Source organism: Cololabis saira, chromosome 13 (genome assembly GCF_033807715.1).
Source record: "Cololabis saira isolate AMF1-May2022 chromosome 13, fColSai1.1, whole genome shotgun sequence".
NCBI classification, from domain to species: Eukaryota; Metazoa; Chordata; class Actinopteri; order Beloniformes; family Belonidae; genus Cololabis; species Cololabis saira.
In genome coordinates, this window is record NC_084599.1 from 35,430,833 (window position 1) to 35,451,021 (window position 20,189).

General features: G+C 39.1%; 1 pseudogene; it reads right to left on the reverse strand.

Annotated features, from left to right (window-relative positions):
* The window catches only part of LOC133457883 (protein ENL-like), a 30,815-nt pseudogene extending 19,038 nt beyond the window's left edge, over positions 1 to 11,777 (reverse strand).
* Between the last annotated feature and the right edge of the window lie 8,412 nt (positions 11,778 to 20,189).

A 20,189-nucleotide genomic window follows, 5' to 3' on the forward strand; every position in this document is an offset into this window, starting at 1 on the left:
TTCAATTGGTGGGTCGGGACTCGGGACCCATAAGTGGGTTTTGGGCCTCAAATAAATGTAAAGCTACATGTTTGAATCTTTCTAGAACTACTTCTTCGTTTTTTGCACTTTTTATTTCATGTTATTATCTGTGAAATAAACCACACCATCTTTTAATTTGATAAAAAATTTCCTCAGTTTGGGTTGCAGCTTGTCACTGAGGGATGATGGTGGGAAGAAACCTGAATTAAGGCCTGTTTCAGTATATTTTTAATGCAGTCTTAATATTCTTTAATACTGCATGTTTTCTGTTTTTTTTTTAAGGTGCAGCAAATAAAATGTGCCCATAGGGAGCCAGAACGTGTGGTTGCATGTATGTTTACGTTGTGTAATTGCTCTGCCCTACCTCTCTTGGGTTTGGGGAAGCTCTCATGCAGGCGGAAGACAACCTTCTCTACAAAGTGCTGAATGTCGCCGGTCTCTGGCCCTCGAACAAACACCATCCAGTCGTGTGTGAAGCCTTCTGATGTCACTTTCTTCCTCAACTGAGCCCTGTGGCCCAACTCTAACTTCACTTGCACTGTGCACTGAAAAGAAAAAGAAAAAAAACACTTTTAACACCACACGTCCGCTTACTGGTGACAGAGTCGAGGCAGCACATGCACAAAATACATCTAAAGCAAATGCTGGATACAGATTTGGGAAATTATTGATACACCGGTTCATCAAACTGCATTAAAATTCATTGTTTTCCAGCAACAAAAACATTTAAATGTTAAATTAAAGTAAATGTAATCCTTTTCTTACACTTAGATAAGAGATATATGCAACTCTAAGGATTTAGGTCACATTAAAAACACCAGATTAGTCAAATTAAAAGAAGACTCATCAGTTTTATCTCTCTAGCGATAATTCACAAATTCAAAATGTTTAACACATAAAATATAACCAATAAGTCTGTCTCAAAATGACTGTTGGAAGAGGAGACTGATGAGGTTAACCTACTAAACCATATCTATTTTGATAAATGATTGCTTTAGTTTAATTCTTCTTTAAAAACAGATAAAAGATTTGAGTTTCTCTGTTTAATAAAATAACAAAAAGAAAGAAATAAAAACACAAACTTTGCATTGGAAAAACCAAGACATTAACCTGGAACTTTAGGAAACTGTTCACTTTTGATTGTTCCGTCAATTTATAGATTATAATAATTGATTAAAAACATTCATCACACTGATCAATAATGAAAATGATCGTAAGCCTGAGTCCCGTTGTTGCTGGTTTCCTCCACGTCCATGGTGATTAAAAAAAGTAACACCTTGTTAACGGAGGTAGCTTATGAAATAAACATAAGCCCGTCATGAGATTAAAACATGTCGCTATTGATCACCGTTTACCAATAACTCCTTGGACAAAATCTTTTAATATCTACTTTAGGTGCGAGGATGTGACATTCAGGAGGAGAGCGTTTGGGTGGACACAAAGGACTGAAAGGCACTTTATGTCCGGGGACGGGATGAAGAATGTGGAGATTTGGTCCCAGCAAAGAGCAGCTCGTGGGCTGGGACTGAGTGGGGGCATTAGAGGGGGCAGGACTTAGACGAGCCGGCCTGGCACTCTAGTCCAATCTCACACACACACAAAACACACACACATTCCTGCCTGGCACTCTGCCTGGCCATTCTGTAACAGCAATGTCCTTAAACTCCAGACTCCACCACGCCCACCGCCAACAGCCGCTCTGATCATCAGCAACCCCCCCAAGGTCTATTAATCAATTAACTGAACAAAAAAAATAAATCCACAGGATCTACTCTGAGGCTCAACGACTCAAATGGTTAATTGAGGCTTTAAAATTAGCTGAGTTTCATAATATTTGATTATAAATTTAGTATTTTTAAGTTTCAGTCAGACAAAAATAAATAAAAAAGCATTAATCCCACCCAGGTTAATAAAGAAGCACCTTCAAACTCCTTAAATTAATCCAGGAACCACTCCTTCAGAATGGCTCTAACTTGATTACTGTCATTAACCTGATCAGCACTCTCGGGTCACCGTGTGGAGTTCTTTTATGTGAACCTGTTACTGTGGTCCTGCTCACGTGAAACAACCTGCCTGCAAATACATGCACCCAAGAGCCAATATAAGACTGATAAATTAAAACAAAGAATGAATTGAAGTACTTTAATAAAGGAAGAACGACTGAAACTACTGTTCGAACGAGACCCAATATCCATGTAGACCAGCTACAAGAAATCTGAAGACACCAAAATCAATTTAACATTAGCTTATTTTTCTTAAAGTGAAATGGTAGAGAGTAAGGGCAGGACGCCGAACCCCACCTTGAACCCATTATTGCTCCTCAAGCTAAAATAAATGATAGGGTTAGTGTCAGGATGGGCATACAAAAAAACTGATTAGATTTTGATATATTTAGACTGTAAAAGCAACTTCTGTCCGCTTTTCTATTTAGGGTTCACCACAGTGGATCATCTCGCAGGGTTTAATTTGCTCCTCAGGGACACTTCCAGTGGCCTTCCAGGTAGGAAGGCCACTCAACCAACCCTACCTACTACACCAGGGGTATTCAACTAAAACTTTAAGAGGTCCAGTTAGAGAAAATGTACTCAAGCGGAGGTCCAGAACATCATAATACACATTTTATATATATATATATATATATATATATACACATACACACACCGGTATATATATATATATATATATATATATATATATATATATATATATATATATATATATATATATATATATATATATATATATATATATATATATTCAAGAAGCCTCATAGCTGTATCAACATCTGCATCTGACTGTTAAATTAAACAAAGTACATTTCAAAAACATTTGTCACTTAACATTGAAGTATACATACCGGTACATGTGTACTTGAATTACATGAGTTACACATTTTTTTCTCTTATTAGGTTAAAGGACTGCAATAAAAAATAAAATAGAGAAATAAAATAGCATTTGAAAAATAAAATAAAATCTACCAGCAGTTTGAATGTCCCTTTTTCTTTGTTAACTGTCTCAACACATTTTTATAATAAATGAATATAAACTCATCTTAACAATCAAACGGTTTTACAGTTTCTCTTTCTTCCCCTCTTATAATCTTATGCCCCCACTTTCTGTCGTTCAGTGAGAGAACCGAGCTCTAACTTCTCCTGTCAGGACTTTAAATCTGGGCTGGAGGGTGTCAGGATCTCATACACATGTGGAGGTGCTCATTGGTGAACCTGGAACGATATTTAGTTTTAATGATGTTCATTGTGGAGAAAGCTGCTCCACAGCTGTATGTCGACCCAAACATGGGCAGGATGTTTTAAGATGGTCAGCTTATTTTCTGTGACTTCAGTTCAGACTTGAGTGGATATATTGTATGAAAAACTTTGTGTTTTGTCTCAGTGGCATTTCACATTAGCCATATTAATGAGCGCCACAGTCTCTGAACGTATGAGACACACTGGTTTTGTGTCCCAGTGGGAAGACTGAACAAGGATGAATCTGTCCATTCCGGGTTGAAAGCTTTATTTTCACTGTCCACTTTTCTCTTCTTAAGCCTGAATTAAGGTTCTTTGTTAAATCGACGCAGAGCCTACGCCGTATGGTGCACGTCGCGCGTACCCTACGCCGTAGGCTCTGCGTTGGTGTAACGCGGAACCATAAATCAGCCTTTAGAGAGCGCCATTACTTGTCTTCCTGTCTCGCACTCACTCGTCTCTCCGTCTTTCTTCTTGTCTCCGGCTCACTCCTCTCTCCGTGTCATCTCCCTCTATCGCTAACTTCCCTTTCCACCTGTTACGCGCCTCTCATCTCTGTATATAGAGTCAAGCTAATTACACGGATTTGATTGGCTGAGCAGCATCATGTGGGATGGCTTAACTCGTATGCAATTGGTCTGTAAGGTCTGCTAAACAAATGCCGTAAAGAATAGTAAAGCTGCGCTGGTTAAAATAGAAGTGCCCCGTCAAAATGTAGAATCCCTCAGTAATTTATTGATTACAGGTCTGGGTCCACGTAGGACGGTGTCTGGGTCCGGACCCAGACCACGGTTCGCCTTTTAGTGACCTCTGTACTACACCATGACTACTTCACTGGTTTGAGTCTTACATACAGGACAGGGACTACTTTGTGTCAATAGAAGGCCTGGGCGATAAACCGAAAATTTACCGTTAACGACATTCACTGCGATGACCGACGTCAATTTCCCCTTGTCGGTAAATTCAGTGTTTTGATAAAAAAGGATAAAAAAACATCTCTTTGTCTGTTTTGACAGTGTGCTGATAGGCTAGTTTCATTCCCCTTTAAGATGGCATTTCTGTAATCACGTGACTCCACCCATCCAGTCTGAACGAGAAGGGAAACCCAAGAAAATGGCAGATGGTTCAAACGAAAAAGCGGCTGACCTAACAGGGTTGTCTAATGTGAGACTCGCGCATTTCAACAAGTTCACACACTCACGCCACACATGGCATTATTAACTTCAGTGCACAGTAACTCCAACTTACAGACGCTACTGTGCGCTGAGCTCTCAACTCAGAGCAGCTGTCTGGAGTTACCGACCAATCAGCCAATCTGAAAATATATTTTTTCGTTGCTGGCTAAGGGTTATCATACATTTATGGTTAGAGGTAAAACTGTCCAATTTATCGCGATATAGATCCACAAAAGTGACATGTGGAGTTCCCCAAGGTTTTATCCTAGGACTCTTCCTATTTAACCAATCAATATGTTTCCGCAAGGTCAGATAATAATAAACAAGATAAGTTACCATAACTACGCAAATGACACAGAACTTTGCGTTATAATTTCACCAATCCACAATGAGCCCATTTAAGCACTGAGAAGATGCATAGGACAAAATCAATCAGGGGATGTGTCATCATTTTGCTTCAGTTAAATAAAAACAAAACTGAAGTAGTTGTTTTTGGACCAAAAGAAGAGCGTTTTAGAGTCCGTACACAACTTCAGGTATTATGGCAACAAACCACTGACAAGACCTGAAATCTGGGCGTAGTCATGGTCTCAGACCCGAACCTTCAGACTCACTTAGACATTTACAAAGTCGGCCTTCTATCACTTGAAGAACATCGAGGTTTATCTTCACTCGTATTGATTACTGCGTCAGTGTCTTCACACAGGTCTGCTTAAATTGAACCAGAGAGCTACAGCTGATCCAGAATGCTGCTGGAATCTATGCAACAAAAATAAAGACTGCTTTTGGTTATTTTCCTTCAATCCACTCAAATACTACAAGAAAAATGCAAGAAAAAAATTACAGAAAATGTCAATGAAACAGTCAAGCTGTGAAAACATTAAACAAAACAGGATGTCAGAAACAAGTGTGAGTTTTAAAACAGAACTGACTTTAATTTTCTAAGCCTTACGTAACAATCAAAAAGTTAAACCAACATTACAGCAACATCAGGGTAATACTGACATGAAGTGACAGTAAAATTGGAGCAGATTAAAATCAAAATAACAGGGAATTCGTCTAAAAACAAACGTTCAAGATGGTTCAACGATTCTGTGCAACAATTAACATAACACAGCCGAGTAACATGAAGACATATTTAATCTGCCAATTTCTATCAAAAGTCAATGTAGAGGATAGAAAAACAAATAACAAAAAGCTACTAATACTGTTATGATGCGAGCATGACCTCGTTCTCTTTTTTTCACACACACAATGCCCCAATTGAAGGGGAAATACAAATTTTGGCAGACACACTGGCTCCCATGAAAACAATGTAGTCCCAGTTGCCATCTAAATAACACCATTTAATCTCTTCCAGCTAATAAACGATTGAAATATAAGTCTCTTTTCCTAAGAGAGGGCATGAACGAACAACAAATGATGACCAAAGCTCCAAAAAAAATGCTCCAAGTGTCAGAAATGCGAGTTAAATAACACATTCTACAATCGCAATTCAATTCGCTTACAACTGAAAGACCTTTTTAGTGTAACTCAGCAACCCTGCAACACATCATGAAACTTATTTTCATCAAAGAGACCGGGTACACTCAGCAACACTGTCAAGTCTATTACCGACCGCACCACAAAATGAAACCAGCCCCTCTAAGACAGTTTTAGCAAAAAAACAAAAAACAAACGGCATCTTCTTTTAGATTTAATCCTTTATCTGGGAAATATGAAACTGGTTCATGTAAGCTTTGAGCAACTGTGCATCAGGGTTATCACAATCTTGAATTCAATTTAATTTGACACTTAAGTGTCACACAAATAGTTGTGACATATAACAGCCTGTTCATTTTGCTCCTACCATTAGTTTAAGGCTGTGTCGACGTTGGTCCATCTCAGTTTTGAAATGAAACCAATCTGCATCCACATTAGTGTTTCCACTCATATTGTGTATCACTCGGCCATCCATGCTCAATTGGCATGCGTGCACAAGCAAAATTGGAGATTGCTCAATGGGTTTTCTCCTGCAGATGTAGGCATTTGCAGTTTTATTAAATACAGACTTTGGCTGCACAACAGTTGATGCCAAGTACTACGACGTCAGCAGCGCTTGTTGGTCCATCTCCACATTGTTGTTTCTACCATCCTTAATGCAGATCTGAGTGCCATCTTCTCGGAAAGGTCACGTGATTCAGACTCGACAAATTCAGATTAAGATAGTTACTCAGGAAAGAAAATTGGCCAAACTAGGTATATTTCTGAATGTTCACGGTTCCCTCCATCCTCATAAGACTATAACTGTAGTGTTTACAAACTGAAGTGAGGTCTGCGGCGGATCAAGATGTTTCCATTCGTGAGGGTCAAATTCGACATAGTCATGTGAACGCTTGGCTTAACCATAATAACCGTTTTACATTTTAAAATGAAAGTATATTAATGTGAAGGAGCCTTTGATTAGTGGTGCCTTCGACTGTGCCTTTGTCTGACAGCTTTTTGCAGTGGGGAGATCTGTGATCGGAAGATTATATAACAATTGAGTCACATATTATGTGCATATACTGCAGTACCTGTGATATAGTGAGGGGACAAAATAAAATCAAAATATTGCACACGTAAATCAGTGGGGGCTCAATGACTTAGAGGAAAGTTCAAATAGTCCAATGTTGTGAATGGAGGTCCAAGAAAGTGGCTGAGCTGCTTTGTGTGGCCTATCATCTGAAATAAAGCCTTAAATAACCTCAAGTATTGAGTAAGTCTGAATCTATATTCCCTAAACAGGAAGCAAATATGCATTTTTTCCTCCCAACAAAAGAATACATTAGATTTATGTGTACAAATGTTCTCAAATCAGCACTTAAACTCATGTTTTATAATCTTTGCCTAATTATGGGCAACAAGCAGTCCAAAAGGGAGGTCATTATGGCTGGATTCACACTTCCCACACAGATCCTGGCAGCCTCTTCATCACACTAACATGCATTTTTAACCTACATGAACATTATGGGGAAATCTGAAGAAAGACAGGGAGATTTTGAATTCTTAAGTTCATGTTTGAGGCCCCTGGCTGTGCAGACAACACCGCGCCTCAGTAGTCCGACCTGGAGGGGACAGACCTTTCCCACTCCAAAATATTGCACAAGTAGTGGAGGCTCAATGACTTAGAGGAAACTTCAAATACCGGTAGTCCAATGTTGTGAATGGAGGTCCAATAAAGTGGCTGAGCTGCTTTGTGTGGCCTATCATCTGAAATAAAGCCTTAAATAACCTCAATTATTGAGGAAGTCTGAAGCTATATTCCCTAAACAGTAAGCAAATATAAATGTTTCCCTCCCACCAAAATAATACATTTATGTATGCAAATGTCATCAAATCAGTACTTAAACTTATATTTTATAATCTTTGCCTAATTATGTGACAATGAAAGTATCTTAATGTGGATGCAGCCTTTGCAGTCCAAAAGTGAGGTCATTATGGCTGGATTCACACTTCCCACACAGATCCTGGCAGCTTTTTCATCACACTAACATGCATTTTTAATCTACATGAACATTATGAGGAAATCTGAAGAGAGACAGTGAGATTTAGAAGTCTTAAGTTCATGTTTGAGGCCCCTGGTTGTGCAGGCAACACCCCAGTAGTCCGACATGGAGGGGACAGACCTTTTCCACCAGAAATATTGCACAAGTAGTGGAGGCTCAATGACTTAGAGGAAACTTCAAATAGTCCAATGTTGTGAATGGAGGTCCAAGAAAGTGGCTGAGCTGCTTTGTGTGGCCTATCCTCTGAAATAAAGCCTTAAATAACCTCAATTATTGAGAAAGTCTGAAGCTATATTCCCTAAAGAGTAATCAAATATACATTTTTCCTCCCACCAAAAGAATACATTACATTTATGTGTACAAATGTTGTCAAATCAGAACTTAAACTCATGTTTTATCATCTTTGCCTAATTATGTGGACAAGGCAGTCCAAAGTGGAGGTCATTGTGGCTGGATCCACACTTCCCACACAGATCTTGGCAGCTTTTTCATCACACTACCATGCATTTTAATCTACATGAACATTATGTGGAAATCTGAAGAGAGACAGTCTTTAAGTTCATGTTTGATGCCCCTGGCTGTGCAGACAACACCCCGCCTCAGTAGTCCGACCTGGAGGGGACAGACCTTTCCCACCCAAAATATTGAACAAGTAAATCAGTGGAGGCTCAATGACTTAGAGGAAAGTTCAAATAGTCCAATGTTGTGAATGGAGGTCCAAGAAAGTGGCTGAGCTGCTTTGTGTGGCCTATCATCTGAAATAAAGCCTTAAATGACCTAATTATTGAGGAAGTCTGAAGCTATATTCCCTAAACAGTAAGCAAATATACATTTTATTTCCTCCCACCAAAAGAATACATTAAATGTATGTATGCAAATGTCATCAAATCGGTACTTAAACTCATGTTTTATAATATTTGCCTAATTATGTGCAAATGAAAGTATATTAATGTGGATGCAGCCTTTGCAGTCCAAAAGGGAGGTCATTGTGGCTGGATCCACACTTCCCACACAGATCCTGGCAGCTTTTTTATCATACTAACGTGCATTTTTAACCTATATGAACATTATGGGGAAATCTGAAGAGAGACAGGAAGATTTTGAAGTCTTAAGTTCATGTTTGATGCCCCTGGCTGTGCAGACAACACCTCAGTAGTCCGACCTGGAGGGGACAGACCTTTCCCACCCAAAATATTGAACAAGTAAATCAGTAGGGGGCTCAATGACTTAGAGGAAAGTTAAAATAGTCCAATTTTGTGAATGGAGGTCCATGAAAGTGGCTGAGCTGCTTTGTGTGGCCTATCATCTGAAATAAAGCCTCAAATAATCTCAATTATTGAGGAAGTCTGAAGCTATATTCCCTAAACAGTAAGCAAATATGCATTTTTTTTCCTCCCACCAAAAGAATACATTACATTTATGTGTACAAATGTTGTCAAATCAGTACTTAAACTCATGTTTTATCATCTTTGCCTAATTATGTGGACAAGGCAGTCCAAAGTGGAGGTCATTGTGGCTGGATCCACACTTCCCACACAGATCCTGGCAGCTTTTTCATCATACTAACATGCATTTTTAACCTACATGAACATTATGAGGAAATCTGAAGAGAGACAGTCTTAAGTTCATGTTTGAGGCCCCTGGCTGTGCAGACAACACCCCGCCTCAGTAGTCCGACCTGGAGGGGACAGACCTTTCCCACCCAAAATATTGAACAAGTAAATCAGTGGGGGCTCAATCACTTAGAGGAAAGTTCAAATAGTCCAATGTTGTGAATGGAGATCCAAGAAAGTGGCTGAGCTGCTTTGTGTGGCCTATCATCTGAAATAAAGCCTCAAATAATCTCAATTATTGAGGAAGTCTGAAGCTATATTCCCTAAACAGTAAGCAAATATACATGTTTCCCTCCCACCAAAAGAATACATTACATTTATGTGTATAAATGTCAAATCAGTACTTAAACTCATGTTTTATCATCTTTGCCTAATTATGTGGACGAGGCAGTCCAAAAGGGAGGTCATTGTGGCTGGATCCACACTTCCCACACAGATCCTGGCAGCTTTTTCTTCACACTACCATGCATTTCAATCTACATGAACATTATGGGGAAATCTGAAGAGAGACAGGAAGATTTTGAAGTTCATGTTTGATGCCCCTGGCTGTGCAGACAACAACCGCCTCAGTAGTCCGACCTGGAGGGGACAGACCTTTCCCACCCAAAATATTGCACAAGTAAAGTAGTGGAGGCTCAATGACTTAGACGAAACTTCAAATAGTCCAATGTTGTGAATGATAGTCCAACAAAGTGGCTGAGCTGCTTTGTGTGGCCTATCATCTGAAATAAAGCCTTAAATGACCTAATTATTGAGGAAGTCTGAACCTATATTCCCTAAACAGTAAGCAAATATACATTTTTTTCCTCCCACCAAAAGAATACATTACATGTATGATTACAAATGTTGTCAAATCAGCACTTAAACTCATGTTTTATAATCTTTGCCTAATTATGTGGATGAGGCAGTCCAAAAGGGAGGTCATTGTGGCTGGATCCACACTTCCCACACAGATCCTGGCAGCTTTTTCATCACAATACCATGCATTTTAATCTACATGAACATTATGGGGAAATCTGAAGAGAGACAGGGAGATTTTGAATTCTTAAGTTCATGTTTGAGGCCCCTGGCTGTGCAGACAACACCCCGCCTCAGTAGTCCGACCTGGAGGGGACAGACCTTTCCCACCCAAAATATTGCACAAGTAAATCAGTGGGGGCTCAATGACTTAGACGAAACTTCAAATAGTCCAATGTTGTGAATGGAGGTCCAAGAAAGTGGCTGAGCTGCTTTGTGTGGCCTATCATGTGAAATAAAGCCTCAAATAATCTCAATTATTGAGGAAGTCTGAAGCTATATTCCCTCAACAGTAAGCAAATATGCATTTTATTTCCTCCCACCAAAAGAATACATTACATGTATGTATGCAAATGTCATCAAATCAGTACTTTAACTCAGCTTTTATAATCTTTGCCTAATTATGTGCAAATTAAAGTATATTAATGTGGATGCAGCCTTTGCAGTCCAAAAGGGAGGTCATTGTGGCTGGATCCACACTTCCCACACAGATCCTAGCAGCTTTTTTCCATCACACTAATATGCATTTTTAATCTCCATGAACATCATGGGTAAACCTGGAGAGAGCCAGGTTTAAGTGCATGTTTGAGGCCCCTGGCTGTGCAGACAACACCCAGAGACCTGGAGGGGACAGACCTTTCCCACCACTTGCAGCGGCTTCTTAGCCTTTAGCCCACGGTGTCCTGATAGATGGATTAGCCTAGCCCCAGTCACACCAAAACCTTCTTTTAAACCAGTCCTAGGGGGTGTTAAATCATATGCATGTGCTCTTTTAAAGGTTGTGATAGCAGGATTATTACCAGGTGTGGATCTCTTTGTGTGCATGCTTGTGGCTACAGCTATGCAAGCTCGGCTTGAATGGTCTTGGTTGGACTTGAAGCTAACTAGCTGTAAATACCGATGTAGCATAGCTCCCAGAGCCAAATAACTACGAAACATTAGCAGCAGCAGCAGCTTTTCCTCTCTCTCTTGTTCCTCCTCCTGGAGAGGATTCAGCCCCGTCCGTGCAGTCAAACCCCGCCGAGCAAAAGTTAAACCTCCCGCAAAGGGGACACGAAAGCCACCGTACCTGGTTCTCCATGTTCCTCCGGCCTCAGTGATTGTTGTATTTATTTACAGCGGCGTTTGCGGAGCTTCTCCCCCGCTTGTGCTCCTCATTGTGTGTCAATCCAGCCCCAGAGGCGGAAGGCGGACGCGTCCCTCCCCTCGCAGACGGCTGCTGGCAGGCCACCAAAACAGAAAGCTGCGAGGGCCAATAGGAGCGCAGGGAATTCAACCGCTCCCGGAGGGAGCCAATCAGAACGCGAGGGGGGCGGGGCTACGGCCGAGCTGCAAATACAATGAAGCAATTTCTGGTGGTTTTCTCGAGTGACAGTGAACGCGTCCCAATGGCTGCAGCTCAGTTTCAATTATAAAATGCACACCAAGTTAATTGATTTATCGGGGATCTGATGTATATTTTTGGCATATAGTGTCATAAGCCCGGCTCCTAGGGCCATGGCAATCCCGGGAAGAGACACAACGGATGGAGAAAATTTAAAGAAGAAGGAAGAAAGAAAGAGAAAGAAAGAAAGAAAGAAAGAAAGAAAGAAAGAAAGAAAGAAAGAAAGAAAGAAAGAAAGAAAGAAAGAAAGAAAGAAAGAAAAGAAAGAAGAAAGAAAGAAAGAAAGAAAGAAAGAAAGAAAGAAAGAAAGAAAGAAAGAAAGAAGAAAAGACAAAAAGAAAGAAGAAGAAGAAAGAAGAAAGAAAGAAAGAAAGAAAGAAAGAAAGAAAGAAAGAAAGAAAGAAAGAAAGAAAGAAAGAAAGAAAGAAAGAAAGAAAGAAAGAAAGAAAGAAAGAAAGAAAGAAAGAAAGAAAGAAAAGAAAAGAAAGAAAGATATTTCTTATTTATCTATTTTTGGCACTATTTTTGACACTATTTTTGGCATATAGTGTCATAACCCCGGCTCCTAGGGCCATGACAATCCCGGGAAGAGACACAACGGATGAAGAAAATTTAAAGTTATCAGAATCAGAATCAGGTTTATTTCATTTTATTTTTTTCCTACAGACTCATTACTCCAGAACTTTAGAACCAACTTGTTATACATTTTTTCATTTAATATTATTTGCTCTTTTGTATTGCACCAACAAATTCCCTGTGTGTGTTAAACTACTTGGGAATAAACTTCTTTCTGATTTCTGATTCTGATATTGTCCAAGTCAGGTCAGACAAGACAGGGAATTTGACTCCGGTTATTTCGCTCACTGTACAGTAAATAGACAAATGACAGCTCTTATTAACATGTACCCGGTATACAATTTTTTTTTAAAGGTGAAAGGTGCAGCAGTATGAGGTAGACATGGTTATTGAAAGGTGCATTGTTACAGCATATGATTGTGGTTATTATTATTATTATTATTGCACAGTGATTGATTACTCCGAGACTCTATGAGTGTTGAGAGTTCATCAGAACTTGTCCCAATGGCTGCAGCTCAGTTTCAATTATAAACACCAAGTTAATTGATTTATCAGGGATCTGATATATATTTTTGTCATATAATGTCATAACCCGGCTCCTAGGCCATGACAAAAATTAAAATAATTTCTTGCAACAAAGTAAATAACTACAGAGATGGAATGTGTTTGTCTGAAACATCAGTAAATCAGAATCAGGTTTATTTGGCCAAGTCAGGTCAAACAAGACACTGAATTTGACTCTGGTTATTATCGCTCACTGTACAGTAAATAGAGAAATTACAGCTCTTATTAAAATATACAATTTAAAAAAAAAGTTGTATATTTAGTATAAGGTAGACATTGAAAGGTGCATTGTTACAGCATATGATTGTGGTTATTATAATAATAATAATAATAATAATAATAATAATAATAATAATAATAATAATAATAATAATAATTATTATTATTATTATTATTATTATTATTATTATTATTATTATTATTGCACAGTGATTGATTACTCTGAGACTCTATGAGTGTTGAGAGTTCATCAGAGAGTTCATCAGTATTATAAAATGCACACCAAGTTAATTAATTTATCGGGGATCTGATACATATTTTTGTCATATAGTGTCATAACCCGGCTCCTAGGCCATGACAAAAATTTTAATTATTTCTTGCAACAAAGTAAATAACTACAGAGAAGGAGTGTGTTTGTCTGAAACATCAGTATTGTAAGTGTGGATGCATGAGTGGTTTGATGTGAGGTGTTGTAAAGTGAAAAAGGGGAAACAAAAGTCTAACAACGGCTGGCGCCTGCAGATGCCGGCTGCAATGAGATCATGTGGGAGAGACTGATCTGCTCCTGGAGTTGGCCTTTTATCCTGTGGGAACTTGGCCCATGGTGTTCCCAATCTGATTACCAGCCAATTCCACGTTCCTCTGGTAGCTACCTTTATGGGCAGAAAAACATAACATCTCATAACCACGCCAGCACCAACACATGTTAGGCATGGGCCGTCACAATAGCTATGAGTAAGTGTCAAGTAAGTTTAAATTTGATTATATTAACGACATGGCTGACCACACAACTTAATATGCAGCAATTTCTTTATTGCATTATTCAATTTTATGTTCGCATCCTAAGTAAATATACTGTAAATGAAGGAGTGTATATACTTTTCAGATGATCAATTATGCATTACAACAACCAAACTAAGTACACTTGCTGGCTAGATAAAGTGGTGTGCATATATTATCAGCTCAGTAACAATAAATAATAATAATTGCCCAGTTAAAGAAACCACCAGACCTTTCTTTGCTACAATATAACACCCTGAGCAAGCACCAGGCGACTGTGGGGAGGAAAAACTCACATTCAATTCAATCCAATTACATTTTTTTTATATAGTCATGACCCCCGAGCAATTATTACATGAACATAGCATAAAAACTGGCAGGTAAAAACTCCCCATTAGGAGGGAAGAAACCTTGAGCAGGACCTATTAACCCTTCTTGACCGGTTTGAGGCTGAGAGGACAGGAAAGAGGAAAGATAAGCAACAACAGCAACTATTGGTTAATTGAATCTCCTCTTCCGCCACATCCCAAAGGTGCTCTGTGGGATTGAGACCCGGTGACTGTGGAGGCCAATACTCAGGTAGGCTGTAGTATTTAAAGGATGCTCAGTTGGTGCTGAGGTCTCCAAAGTGTGCAGAGAATCATTACACCACGGCCAGAAGGAGGAACCATTGATTCAAGGCAGGATGGATCTGTGCTTTCATGTTATTCACACCACGTTCTGATCCTACCATCTGAACGTTGCTGCTGAAATCGAGACTCATCAGACCCGGCAATGTTTAGTTAGTTAAGCTTCTGTGGTGAGCCTGTGTGAATCGTTAGCTCGGTTTTCTGTTCTCGGCTGACAGACATGGCAACCGGTGTGGTCTTCTGCGGCTGTAGCCCATCTGGTCAAGGTTTGACGGGCTGTGCATTCAAAAATGGTATTCTGCATACATTGTCTGTAAAAAGTGGGTATTTGAGTTATTGGTGCCTTTTTTATCATCTCAACCAATCTGTCCATTATCCTTTGACATAAACACAGTGTTTAGAAAACTGCCTGCCTGTCCGACAAATGTTCAGCTCAAAACGGCGCGCTGCGTCGCTCGCGGCCAGTTAGGACAGTCCAATAGAAAATAAAACAATGGAATTGTTCTGTCGCTGACGCTCGCTCGCATCGCATGCAGTTAGGACACAGTGTAAATAACACCGCCAGCCGGAGTTCCCGCCATTTTTTCATAGCGGTGTATCGCGTCATTCAGGCAGCCAATCAGCACAGTGCCTCATTATCATAGCCCCGCCCACTCAGAATCCTGCATAGATAATGAGGTTAGAGAATGGGAAGATAAAGACATGGCTCAGAGGCTGAATTTCTAATTTATTTAGCAAAAACAATCAAAAGCTTGTTTTTAAGACATTCAAGATCTGTTTAAAATAGATATTAGATGCCATATTAGGTCCCCTTTAAATCCCCTTTCTTACCCACTCTGATGCTCAGTTTGAACTGACCATGACTGCGTGGCTAAATACATGGCCAATCACAGCTAATTAGACATTTTTGTTAAGAAGATTTGGAAAATGTGAACCTAATGAGGTGGCCAGTGAGTGTTTAAACCGTTTGCAAAACCCCCTTTACGTCAACCTACTACAATACTTTTTGTGAAGCTGGATATGTAGATAATATTACCAACGTATTTAGTTGCTGGTTTGACATTTATCAGCTACATCTCTACATATCTCTTCTTTGACTCAAAAGTTTATATCAAAAGAATGCTGTCATCTTCTGACTGAAGACATTTTAACACAGACTCGGGGCCCCGTGCAGTCAAGTCTCTGCAGTACTCAGACTTTGATGTGAGATTATCGGGCCTCAGCTATGTGACAAAAGGTCAGCACTCTCTCACTGGATGGTGCCTCCCCTCTCTGCTGCTCGCCCTGATCCAGCCGGGCTCTCAGACAAGTCTGAGGGAACGAAGACCACCTGGCTGTCAGACACAACGGTATCTGCAACTTTAAATCCTTCTTTTCAGAGCAAGATAATAATAAAAAGCTGACAACTTTCTTTTTTCTTAAAGCTTTATTGCAGTTAAAAGAGCATGCAAGTACGAAGCAGTGTTTATTGTATTGGGAAGTGCAGCGGTGAAGAGTGGTCTCGTAGCACAGGGGTCCCTGGTTCAAATCCCAGCTTGAGCCTTTCTTTCTGGGTCTTGCATGTTGTCCTTGTGTCTGGTTACGATTCTCCCAAACTTTTTGGACCACAGTCTAAAACATTGTAAAGTAATTTACAATAAAGTGGTGAATGAAACACACTTCTTTCAGTAAAGGGAGATGCAGCCGATTTTCCTTCAGTTCACAAACGTGAGAAACCTGAGAGGTTTGAAAAACAAAGTTAATTAAAGGACACCTGCGAAGCATCTGAGAAGGTGTCAAGAGGTCAAGTTTACCCTCGCCTTTAAGTAAATTTACAATGAAACCACATTCGTCTGACTCCAGATCTTTTTCCAGGTCTCTCTGGATAACGACATTAAAGCTAACGTTATGAATGCTCGATGAGGACAGCACTGCACATAATAAGAGAATAAAGTCTGGTCACTTTTACACTCAGTGACAGAAATCCTTCAAATGCTTCAGGGGTGTTATAAAAGCCCTTGTCGGTGGTTTTGTGCGGCACAGACCATTTTGAATTTACCTTTTAATGATAAAAAAGAGCAATTTTTCACCATATTTTAGGAGGAAACTTTTAAAACTCTTTATTACAACAGGCTATTTTAAATGTCAGTTGATACATGTGACACTTTTCCTTGATATGTTTACAGACTTCACACACGTGTTCACATGAACAATAGTTTACATATCTTTGAAATGTTGATATAAATTGTACCAGAATGAACAAATTGACATCAACTTTTGTCTTCTCCTTCTATGAACGATGCTCCAGCAGCAACATGGTCGAGGGTTTGTGTGCTGAAGATCTGAAGCCCTGTTGAAACTTCAACGTTCAGGTGGAAGGTCTCACATTGTCTGCAAGCACTTTTGAATTGATAACCGCAAGCTGCAAAGTCCCTAAGGCTCAGAATTAACAAAAATGTTTTATATTTCTACATCAAGGATTCAAAGTTGTTAGGAAGTTCTTTTCCAAAAGAAGACAATCTTGTTTTGCACCTAACTATGACTCTGACAAAGAAAACTTTGAGTAGTCGCATGGAAAGGGCACATAACCCCTAAATGGTCACTCTAATGATCAAAACTACATCTCACATGCAGGTCAAATCTTGGAAAGTAGGAATTACTGACATGAAGTCAAAATCTGTGCAACATATATGTTTTACCTACACAGTAGTGTTGCAATTGTTTTTCAAGCGTTCAGTTTCAGACCTGAAGGCCCTACAAAACTCTATAGGTGACAAGTTTGAACAGTGGAGAACTCCAAACACTTGAAATGAGAAATTTCAACCTGACAGTTACCATGACAGGTAATGGGGGCCCTCTCAGTCTAATTTAAGAGATTATATGGATTTCTTTTAAAATTACTGCTGCAAAAATGACTACAAATTGCGAGTTTTATGTATAATTAAAAAGTCATATCTTTGTCTTATTGTTCATGTTGGAAATTTCAGCAGTTTTCACAGCAAGTGAAATGTGATGTTAAGGTATTTTTACATCACAATATCAGAATCAGAATAGCTTTATTGTTATTATATAAGTGGAGTAGCAGCTCATTTGTGCAGTCTTTGGGTAGGGGAAGTTCTTTTGAAAGAGTGAGATTTCTTTACCATAAACGGGATGTTTCCAGTCAGTTTTAATTCAGACAAAAAGAGAAAAAGACCAGCCATGAGTGGGGTCTTTTGATGTTTCCATGTCCCAAGCTGTGCTCTGGGACTCAACTCCAAACAGACCAAATCTGCACGAAAGACAATAAAATACTACTTTTAAGACCACAAAGAAGAATCAAGGAGGTTGTCTCCATGTGTTTTTTTTTTTTTGTGAACTATACAGATTGAGCCTTTTTCTTAATCTTGGATTATCTCACCAACCATTGTTCCTTATTTCTGTTCAAAAGGAAACAATCAGCTCCTGTTTTAGACAAAATGTTACCACCAACATTTTTTTTTTCTTTTTAATTAGACGCCAGCATTTCAGTGGGTTACTGTTGCCCTCTAGTGGCAGAATTGAACAATGCACATTTATTCAAGTGCAGCTGGTTACTTGTATTTTATTGAAATATTTTCCATATTATCCAACTTTATTCGATTTTGAATTAGATTGTTTGTTATTAACCTAAAAATGAAGATGGATTCAAAATGTCATTACTTTTAAAATAACAAATACATACAAGAATAGGTTTCCTGTTAAGGCTACATCATTCAAATGGCATAAAAGGAAACCAGACTTCTGCAACTCCTCTTGATTCTGTTTTCTGGCATTAAAAAATATAAACCACGATGAAAAAGTTGAGCAAATTATGGGCCTGTCAGATCAAATTAGGTGACACAGTAAAGAGCAACAACATCCCCGTAGAGCAAAGGACTCAAAAAGAAAACAAAGAATTGTGTCCACAAACTCAATCTCATTATAAAAACAGTCCACACTTACACCATTAGTCCTTTTATAAGCAGAACTGTTTAGTAAGTATCGTCTATTGACCTGAACACACCCACATTTTACCACAAAAGCAGACAAAATGTATAACAGCAATGTTGAAATACATATAGGGTGAGCGAGCGGAGACTCAAAGCAAACGGTTATGGGCTGGGACTCTGGCTGCTACGTGAGGACAGGAGGTGGAAAAACAAGGAAAAATGTGCACTTGAAATGTAATCTTGCTCGCTGGAAAGAAAACATAATTCCCAGTTTTCTGCCAGAGTTGTATTTATCTTGATAAGCGCTATCAGTGTGGCCTTCCTGTATCTGTCAAAGTCGAGATGGACATCCGTGTGGCCATGGCTACACTTCTCCTTCTGATGTTATTGTGCTAGACTTGTAGACCAAGACACTACCAAGACCAGAGATTATCAAGACCAAGACTAGTTAAAAGAAACCTAGTTATTTCATCATCTTGTGTGAGTTGTAGAACATCATCCTGGTTCAGCTAGTTTCCATGAGCTTGTATTCAACTGCAGCACAATAACACAGAGAAGTGGATGATGACGTTGAACTCACTATAAATGTTTTCATCAATCAGCTGAGATCAGATATGTGTGGCGACTGCACCACCGCTATTTCTACACTATTGGAGGATTGACTCGAGTGTTTTTTTAAGGATAGACATGACTACTAACTAGTCCCAAAGTCGAAATTGTACTTCATTTGTAGATAAACGTGAATTTTAAATATTAAAGATACACACAATTATCAACTTGAAATTACATTATTTACCATTATAGTAGCCAAATTACACCGTATATCAGCATTACTGAAATGGACCTGATGCTTAATCAATCACAACGATATGCAAATATTATTCAAAGGCCAATGATGCCATATATTTATTCAAACAAGGCCGTTATGAACACAAAACTATAATTAAATACAGACAAATGTGCAGATGCACCAAAACATTAAATCAAATGAAAAATACCAATAGTTTACAAAACTGTACATTAACAAGAGGAAGAACTGCTGATCACCAGACACCTTGGTGTGCAACGGCATCTCAATTATCCGAGTCAGAGACCTGGCGAGACCAAGACAAGACCAAGACCACAAAAAAGTGGTCTCAAGAACTACAAGTCTAGCTCTCAGCTATTGATTCACCCCCATCATCTGGACACAAAAGCCTGCCCATATGTACTGGTTCCTTAAAAAAAACAAATGTCCTCTTATGCTTTTGCATTTAACCCCAAGGAGAGATCAATAATATCCATTTTCCAAGTCTAAAACAGCAGTCATTCTGGGAGTGAAGCTTCCTGCTCCATCTGGTCATCTTCAAAAGTTCCTAAAGAGGAAGGAGGCAAAGATGAAGCACATCATTGTCAACATGTTTGTGCAAATTGTTTGCCAACAACACACAAGGGATTTTCTTTGCCCTTGAGGTGTGTCTTGTTCACGGCCAACTAACTCAATTAAACATGTGTTAATTGGCTCTGA